General features: G+C 42.3%; 1 protein-coding gene across 1 annotated transcript in view; it reads left to right on the top strand.

Moving 5' to 3' along the window:
* Positions 1 to 10,000, top strand: part of brinp2 (bone morphogenetic protein/retinoic acid inducible neural-specific 2) — a gene marked incomplete at both ends in the record, with an annotated part of 180,243 nt that overhangs the window by 66,273 nt on the left and 103,970 nt on the right. The window lies entirely within an intron of this gene.

Raw genomic sequence — 10,000 nt, 5'->3', positions numbered from 1 at the left:
GATTTGAGGCATTTTGTTCCAAAAATGTGTTGTGCTAAATTAGACCTGCTGGTGGCGCTATAACAGGCCAATATGAAAAGGATGGCATTTCTTCCTCGGCCTAGTGGGAATGTGCGTGTGAAATTTCACGGAAATCGCAAGCTGCGTGCATAGTTTGAGGCTTTTTGTTCAAAACAGACCAATCCTGCAAGGTTTGGAAGCCAACCATATAGCCAATGAGGATGGAATATGGGAAATCGGACAGATCCGTGTTGATCACATGACTATAGAGATACTGTGTACCGATTTGCATGACGTTTGGATTAAATCTGTAGGAGTAAATGGGTTTTGCACAAATCGGCCTCCTGGTGGCGCTATAACAGGCCCAAGTGAAAAAAGTGGGCCAGAGGTTCTGAATTGGCATCCAGGGAGTGTGTGTGCACAGTTTCGGAGCGACCGGGCCAACGGTGCCGGAGATTAGCTGTTCACAGACACACACACAAACACACACACACACACACACACACACACACACACACACGGACGGACAGGGGGTAAAACATACTCTCTCGCCATGCCTTTCGGCCTGGCGGAGACAATAAACAAACATAATGCCTGGTGGAACAGCAATTCTTAAGGTCATTACATATTGGCGATTATGCAAATATACTCAAAATTCGGTCCGAATAAATAAAAGGCGCTTTTTCGCTCCGCGAAACGGATGTGGAAGCTTGCATTGACTTTATAAGGTTTAAAAAAAAACATATTATTCGCATGAAAAAATCGCCACCGGTGTGTAAGGACCTTAAGTCTACATTTTTTAACGCGAAGGAATACAAGTGAGTATTCAAACGTTCTAACATGTGGTGGAAGCTCGTTCCACATGTGTGGGCGCTATGGCGGAAAATGATCTATCTCCCCAGGTCTTCAGCTTTGTTGCTGGGACCTTAAGGTGTGACTGGTCAGTCGACCGCAAGACCCTTGTAGAACTATTGGGAGGTAGAAGCTATGTAAGATAGGTACAATGGTGCCAGCCCATTTAAAGACTTAAAAACCTTAACATCTTAAACTGAATCGTGTGACAAAAGGGAGCCAGTGTAGGGAGGCAAGAATCGGGGAGATTTGATCCTACAGAACATCAAACTGTAGTCGTGACAAGCAGACTTGGCTATAGCGCCAACATAAAGTGCATTACAGTAGTCGAGTCGGGTTGAGATTTTATGAATGGCACTTTTACTTTTGCCATTTTTAACACTGACCCTAAAGTCAAACACTATAAGTCCCCCAAATCTTTATGTAGCCATAAAACAACCATTTATGTTCTTGTGAGGAACAGGAAAATGGTTCCTCACCATGTCTATTTCTCAAATTCTACTATACTTCTCTCACAATAGCAATACAAGTACAGGCACACACATGCACACACGCACGAACGCACACGCACGCGCACACGCACACACACACACACACACACACACACACACACACACACACACACACACACACACACACACACACACACACACACACACACACAGTGATAACAAGATCTTGTCATAGGATAAGATTCCTTAGAGGGCTCCACATGCACAACACGACGACGCGGTTATGCTTAATTTATGCTTCTGCTGTACGACGGTGTTGGGGCACCGAAGATAGCCGATCTAATATAACTTGTATTTCTCTCTTATAGCAGAGAGCTTTAGCAGATTGTCTATTTCCGGCACCCATCACCGGCGTACCAACAACGTATAAATCGGGCTTTAAGACGAAATGATGCATACACACACACACACACACACACACACACACACACACACACACACACACACACACACACACACACACACACACACACACACACACACACACACACACACACACACACACACACACACACACACACACACACACACACAGTACCAGTACGTGCATGCTCATATCTTCAGAAATAGCCCACTGTACTGTATATACATCCCCTGTCTCTGCCTTTGTCAAAGCCGCTTTTCCGATGGCTGTGGGCTGTACTGTAGCCGCGGGATGCCTCTGCAGCGCATTCATTCCAATGGAGATTTACGGAGAGATGAGAGAGATTCAGGCTCCGGGGATTTTGGGGCTTGTGTTACGCAAGATCACTTTCCTTTCAACCTCATGTGATGGTGGTGGGACACCATACTAACTATAGGAGGTTCAAACAACACAATAGAATGACAATATAACAACGTTGAGTAATGATATAGAATTGACTGTTGAGGATGTTTTTATGGGTACAATTTTAAGTCATATTATCAAAGCGTTCATTCCATTTATCCACAGTGGCATTTCTGGTAAAAAAAAAAAAAGGCGGGGACATTGGTGAAGCAATAGGAAGCGCCGCTTCCTATTGCTTCCGGCTGGGTTTGGATCCGGCCTTCAAGACCATCGATTGGGTCTATTTTGGGGGTCCTTGACATGAAAACAATTTGATAACCACTGACATACGTTTTTTCAAAAAACTGTTTTGTAGAATCCCCAGAGGCGAATATTTGAGTCAAAGATGTTCGCTTGAAAAAAAAAAAACATTTGCAAAAATGTTCACGATTTAAAACAAAAATAGCAGATCTACAAGCTGCGCGGCACTCGATGCCGCGCTTTTAACACTGACCCTACAGTCAAACACTATAAGTCCCCCAAATCTTTATGTAGCCATAAAACAACCATTTATGTTCTTGTGAGGAACAGGACAATGGTTCCTCACCATGTCTATTTCTCAAATTCTACTGTAATTCTACTGTGAGAAGGAGAATCCTCTCCACTGCATGGCTAGAGAAGGAGAATCCTCTCCTCTCCATAGTGTGCTGGAGGTCCTCTCTCTGTGACCCTGGCTGCTACACTCCAGTTGTCAGCGTGTCTCCTCTCCTCCGCCTCAGCGGTTCTTCTGCTTCTATATATATATATATGTATATGTTCTCTGGACAGAACATGTGTGGGGACCCTATGCTGACCCCAGACTATACAGCAGCATGTCAGAGGGGAAAAGAGACCTTCTGTGAATGTGCTGTAAAAACCTTTCCATAGGCCTTATCATCATCTACTCCTTTCTGTATTTAACCACTTAAACCCTACAGTATATATACTGTAATTAGTTGACCATTCTAGCTCCCCTCCTTTTGTCCCTTTACACCAATCTCTTCGCCGAAAATAGCCAATCTACGACGCGTTGTGACCTTGTAGATAGAGATAGAGAGAGAGAGAGAGAGAGAGAGAGAGAGAGAGAGAGAGAGAGAGAGAGAGAGAGAGAGATATTACGGAGCTGTCCGGTGCTGAAACGCTGTTGTGAGCTGAGAGAGAGCGAGAGAGTACACTTGGAAAATAACCAGTGGTGTAAAGTAACTAAGTATATTTACTCAAGTAATATATATTTACTTCTACACCACTACATCTCAGAGGCAAATATTATACTTTTACTCCACTACAATTATTTGAAAACTTTAGTTTCTAGTTACTTTGCAGATATAAATTATTGTATTATAATACACACATTAACCACTACAGCCCTATTTTATACATAGACTATCTGAAAATGGCAGATCTAGAAGCTCACAACGCGTCGCATCGCGACGCGTTGTGAGCTTGCAGATCTGCTATTTTCAAACATTAGTACTTTTACTTTTGGTATATTTAAGTATATTTTGATTCAAATACTTTTGTACTTTTACTCAAGTGCCATTTTGAACACAGGTCTTTTTTACTTGAAACAGAGTATTTTTATTTTGCGGTATTGCAACTTTTACTTCTTCCAGAGACGTTAAGACTCTTAAAAAAGTCACAGTATACTCTTAACTTAAGAGTATATACTGTGACATGTTTAATCCTATAGTCGCCTCCTATCAGTATCCAACATGTCCTTAGCTCTGATTCAACCTGAATGTCTACACAGGGCTAGAGACTTTGTACTTTGTAGCAGTTTTTTGTTCCTAATGGGATCAAACATTGGACCATGCAGTTGTAGCGCGCGCGGCCCAAATCTCTTCAACCACATGGTATATACTGGCTGAACTCTACTTGAACTCTAACTCTACTGGCTTTACTTAGCTCTCCACTGCAGAAAGGACCCATGGAGTTACAACATAATAGAGAGGGCACAGGAAATCCCCTCCTATTCACTTGCATTGAGTTGCTCAGTGGCGTGCACAGGCATTTTGAGGGGCAGGCGCTCAAGTAAATTATACTTTTTTTTGTTTACTTGGTCTGCTCTTTTTTCCCTCTACACCTATACCTCTTTGCCAAAAATAGCCGATCTTGTAGATCGGCTATTTTTGGCTAAAGTTCTCCTCAGAAAAGGGATGCTAGGTTTCGAGTGGTTATGGTAAAAAGAAAAATCATATCACACAAAGATTTGGCGGACCCCCTGTAGTAACTCTGAGGACCCACTAGGGGTCCCGGACCCCCTGTTGAAGACCCCTGCTGTAAACTGAAAAAAGGGCACTTCTGGTCAAGAGGGCAAAGGGCAGGTGCTCTAGCACCACCTAGAGTCTATCTGTGCACGTCCCTGGAGTTGCTCACCCAGCGCACTCTCCCTTGTCACCCCTTCTTCCGGGTTGTGAAATGTGACGGGCGGGGCCTATTTGGGGCCTAGGTGACACGTTGTGCGTCACGGAGGTGACGCGTTTTTGCGTCATCTTCGTGCGCGACCCCGTGTGCATGCAAGCTCGTGAGTCGAGCCCTTTGGTTGAAACCGTTTCCGCTCGTTAGACACTTCCGGTCGGGCGCCGGAAGTGTCGCAAAAGTGCGTCACTTACGGTGAGGGACATTCAAGAGCGACGCGTTGCATAGTGTTGTGTCACAACAAACGTCAGATCTCTCAGGAAAAAAAAAAGTTTTAAAAAGCTATTCAATTATGTGTAAAATATGAAAACGGAAAAATATGTGTATGTATCACTGCTCAGACACTGCTATTTTTGGCTAAAGTTCTCCTCAGAAAATGGATACTAGGGTTCAAGTGGTTAATGTAAAGCAAAATAATCATATCACACAAAGATTTGGGGGACCCCCTGTAGTAACTCTGAGGACCCTCTAGGGGTCCCGGACCCCCTGTTGAAGACCCTTGCTGTATGGTTCTCAACCTTTTCTGGGCGTGACCCCCCAGAATAATCACATTTGAACTGGGGTGCCCCCACCCTGAAAAGCACTTTTGAATTGTAGGCATTACATTTAGTTTGACTCGGTTCCACAAATAAATATTGTGAACATAGCAGATCTACAAGTATAGCAGAACATACCAGATCTACAAGCTACAGCGCAAGGCGTTGTGAGCTTGTAGATCTGCTATTTTCTGCTATACTTGTAGATCTGCTATTTTCAAAATGTTTGCCTCTTTTTTATATTATTTGACAATTTGGCCAGATCTCTACTTTGGTTTGTTTTCATCACCCTCATCCTCCTCCTCCGATGTTTTGCTTTGACATAATTTGTCACAGAGATTTCACCATTCCTGGCGACAGACAGACGCAGTGAGCACAAAGTGGGTTGCTCAATCTCTCTCCATGAACAAATTGCCATCTGGTTGTGTTTCTAGTCGCTTAAAGAGAGGGATTAACGGTTTGTACCTCCTAACATCCTCAGGCCAACCTTTCTTCAAATGTATTAATGGTGCGTTGTTGGCAGATTGTGGGAATAAAAACAAATTAAATCATGAAGAAGGCAATGCAGTAGTTAGTTTGCAATTAATTAATTCATCCGCCATTCATGCTAGTAGCATAAGGTCTTTTTGACAATCCGCCTGTCTTTTTTATTCAACCTGGATGTAAACAAACTGTTTACTGTTTCTCTGGCAGTCAAGGCATCATTCATAGGTTGGCGAAGAGCTCCCTCTTGCGTAATCACACTAAAAATATAATTTGCTGATGACGTACTATAACAATTTTGGCATTTAAGCGTTGGATCTCTCTCTCTCTCTCTCTCTCTCTCTCTCTCTCTCTCTCTCTCTCTCTCTCTCTCTCTCTCTCTCTCATCTCTCTCTCTCTCTCTCTCTCTCTCTCTCTCTCTCTCTCTCTCTCTCTCTCTCTCTCTCTCTCTGATGATGATCGCAAAGAAGTAACAAAACCAAGTTTACTAAATACTTTAGTGCGGTGCAATTGATAAAGTCAAATGAGGTAATAGATGTTTTATACTGTGGTACGCTATATAACTGGCTTGAGTAATGCGAGATACTTTCAGCGAAGGTGAAAGTACAACTCTGCAAAAGTTTCCCCTAATACACTTGTGCTTGGTTATAACTCTTCTTCTCACTAAATCCATGTTAGTGAACAGTAAGTGTCTGTGGTCTGTGCCTGGGTCGCAAGGTTCTGCCAACTCAGCATATGAGCAGCATAAACAACACTCTGAACATACATAGGTCCACTTCTCAAATAGCCTGAAACCATTTTTTTTGTATTACCTTGCTGAACTTTGTTTCCATAAGGAGCACACTGCAGCCTTTAGCCCATTAACAACCCTTTAAGACTGAGGGGATTCTTAAAAATGTTTTCTAAATCCTAAGAGTTTTTTGAAAAAAGAAAAAAAAAATGTTTTCAAGATTTTTCAAAAATAGCAGATCTACAAGCTCATAGCGCGGCACTCGGTGCCGCGCTTTGAGCTTGTATATCTGCTATTTTTGAATAGCCAAAGAAATCTAAACTGACACAGATGTGTTCCAGGTCTTAATGGGTTAAGACCTGAGGCTCATTCTACAAATGCCTTCTAACTTTTTCGTAATTCAAAATGACTCATCATTTTTCAAACACTTCCAAGATTTTTCAAACATGTTAAAAAATAGCAGATGTTGTGTTGTATGACTGCTATTTCTGAATAGCCAACACTACAAATCTAAAAGTGACTCATTAGCCTTCCTAGTTCTAAGGCAGCTCTAGGCACCAGCCTCTCAAAAAGATAGCTGTACAAGTATGCACGCACACGCGCACGCACACACACACACACACACACACACACACACACACACACACACACAGGGGGGGGGGGGGGGGGGGGGGGGGGAATATATTGCACTTTGTTGTAACCCTATGAGAGCCATTCTAAGGCGCTCACTACTATGCTGTATACTCTCCAGGCAAAAAACACTGTGTGTTTCTATGCTGTGCATGCAGTCTGTCTGATCTCTGGTATGTCGGTGTGTATGCACTGCATGCATCCCCGGCGCCATACAGTAGCATCAGTACATTTACTCAAGTACTGTACTTAAGTACGCTTTTCAGGATTTTTTTTACTTCAACGGAGTACATCCCATTTTCAGTACTTGTACTTCTACTCCACTACATCTCAGAGGCAAAAATATTGTTTTTTTACTCCACTAAAACTTTAGTTACTAGTTACTTTGTAGATTTTGATTATTATTACAAAACACACATTTACCACTTCAGCCCTATATACATTTCGTCCATTTGAAAATAGCTGATCTACAAGCTCACAATGCGTCGCATCGCGACGCATTGTGAGCTTGTAGATCTGCTATTTTCAAAAGTGTTTTATACATTTGAAAACTGAAATGGGACATTCTGCATAATGAGTATTTTTGCTTTTGTACTTTAAGTATATTTTGATACCAATACTTTTGTACTTTTACTCAAGTAAATTAAGAATTCTGGACTTTTACTTGTAACAGAGTACTTCTATATTGCAGTATTGGTACTTAAGTAAAGAATTTGAGTACTTTTTCCACCACTGAGTAGCATAGAAGTGCACCTTTTATACTGTGACAGGATGTGTTTGTGTACGCAATAGTGCAGACCGTTGCTTTTATAGTGTCTAATGTCCTCATTACCTCAGCATTTATTCAACATGAATAACAACAAAACCAGCTCCTTGTTCAGCGGTGAGTCACTCTGCTCGGTGTTGACGTGAGTTATGGAAATGGTTGTGTCGTACCAGATGTGTTCAATGAGGCCTTTTGATTTCAAAAACTCAATCCCCTCGTCTGTGTGGTCATTAGCTGCGCCGTCCCACGTGTACGTGAGTGTTTGCAGTTACCACAGAAAGAGAGCCATGCAGCCAAACCCTGGGAAGTGCCAACCGTTCTATGAAGATACTGTATTTAGGCCTTGATGGGTAAACATTGCATTAACCCATTGATACCTGGAACGCATCTGTGTCACTTTTTTCATTTGAGCTAAAAAGCATTATTTTACACTTTGGACTATTCAAAAATAGCAGATATACAAGCTCATAGCGCGGCACCGAGTGCCGCGCTACAAGCTTGTAGATCTGCTATTTTTGAAAAATCGTGAAAATGTGTGCAAATCCTTTGAATATATATATATATTCTTTTCAAGCAAACATTAACTCAAATCTTTGCTTCTGGGGGTCCCTGGAACAAAATATTTTGAGATGGGGGTCCGCGGCCAAATTCATATCATTTTGGTGGTCCTTGACAGGAAAAAGTTTGAAAACCACTGACATAGAAACATAGGTTTTTCAGAATACCGTTAAGATTCAGAAGACATTTTTCAGAATCGGAACCTCAGGCCTCAATGGGTTAAAGTGGAATACCACTCATTTTTAACGTTGAACCAGGTCATAATATACCTTAGAGCTGTTGTGTGGAAATAAGAATAAAGTCCCCCCCCCTTCTATGTCGCCTAGAACTGGAGAATTGATTGCTGGGGTCATGTGATCACTTGAATATAAAGTTAAGACGTGTGAGAGCATTGTCAGCCAATTGATCTGTATTATCTACAAGTACTATGTCTTGTTAAATGTGATACGTAACCATAATGCCATTATAAACTACTACAAGTCACACTGTTTCAGCTGGAAGTGAGATTCCCCATTCTAGTGAATGCAGCAGCCTAGAGGGCGGAGTCAAAGAGTGCACCGTCCGTATGTCGCTGATCACACAATCTGTGAACCCATCGCCAAATAAAATGGAAAAACAGTGCCCTCTGCTGTTTTTTACTTATTCACTTGGCTCTGGGAGGAGCTCAACAAAGCACCCGTGCTCAGGGAAACCAGGGGTTTTGGTCTGCCTTCAGCCTTTCACTTCCGGTGGTGCGACTATGTTTTCATTCCCACTAACAATATTTCTCCACGGAACACTAACACCATTTCTCCCAAAGAACATGGATCGTTTTGGTTATAAGCCCACTTGTTTCTATGATGAAAGAGCAATTTAAAATGTTACTAACTTTCCGTGGTCTTGTCGGCTTCGAGGACGCTATTGTTAAATGAGTTTCGGTTTGTTTCTAGTGGGGAAGGAACGGCACACACGTATATCCCGCCCACTACATTTGATTGGGTAAAGCGCAGCCTGCTTCCTGATCTGATAGCACGCCCACTTGTAACCAATGTGCACGGGTTGTCAACACGGCTACCGACAGATTCAAACGCAGAGCAGGATCTGTTCTTGAGAGATTACTGATCACATGACCACAACAATCAATTCTCCAGTTCTAGGCAACATAGAAGGGGGGATTTTTCATTCTTATTTCCACAGCTCCAACAGCTCTAAAGGTATATTATGATATGGTTTAATGTTGAAAATGAGTGGTATTCCCCTTTAACCACTTAAGCCCTATAGATATATATATTGTCATGCGATTAGTGAAAATAGCCGATCTACATGCTCAAATAATGGCGATGTGACTAGTCGTGAGCTTTTTAAGCGAGTGTTTCTAATTGTCTCCTCTCTATTTGAATACAAAATGCAGTCTATTTATGTGAGCGTTTTCATGTTGAACCATGGGTTCAAGCCATTTACTCTGATCTGGCTCTTGTAAGTCGCTGTGGATGAGCGCGTTCCGCTAAATGCCTACATTGTAAATTGTAAATGAACAAATGTGGATTCTCCTGCGTGGTGCAGACACAGCTAAGCCCCCCGAGGCAACGGCACAGCCACAGAAATGACAAAGAGGAAGGCAAACGCCAGAACCAGGCAAAAGGGGAAAGAGACATTGCGATGGACCACCATGCAGCCCATGTATAAATTAACCCATTCCAACCGGGAACGCATCTGTGTAACCACTTTATCCATATTTTATTTACTTAGGCT

The sequence above is a fragment of the Gymnoscopelus microlampas genome (assembly GCF_963454915.1).
Source record: "Gymnoscopelus microlampas genome assembly, chromosome: 5".
Taxonomy (NCBI): domain Eukaryota; kingdom Metazoa; phylum Chordata; class Actinopteri; order Myctophiformes; family Myctophidae; genus Gymnoscopelus; species Gymnoscopelus microlampas.
Note: the sequence above shows the minus strand (reverse complement) of the source record. Positions and strands in the feature narration are given on the sequence as shown.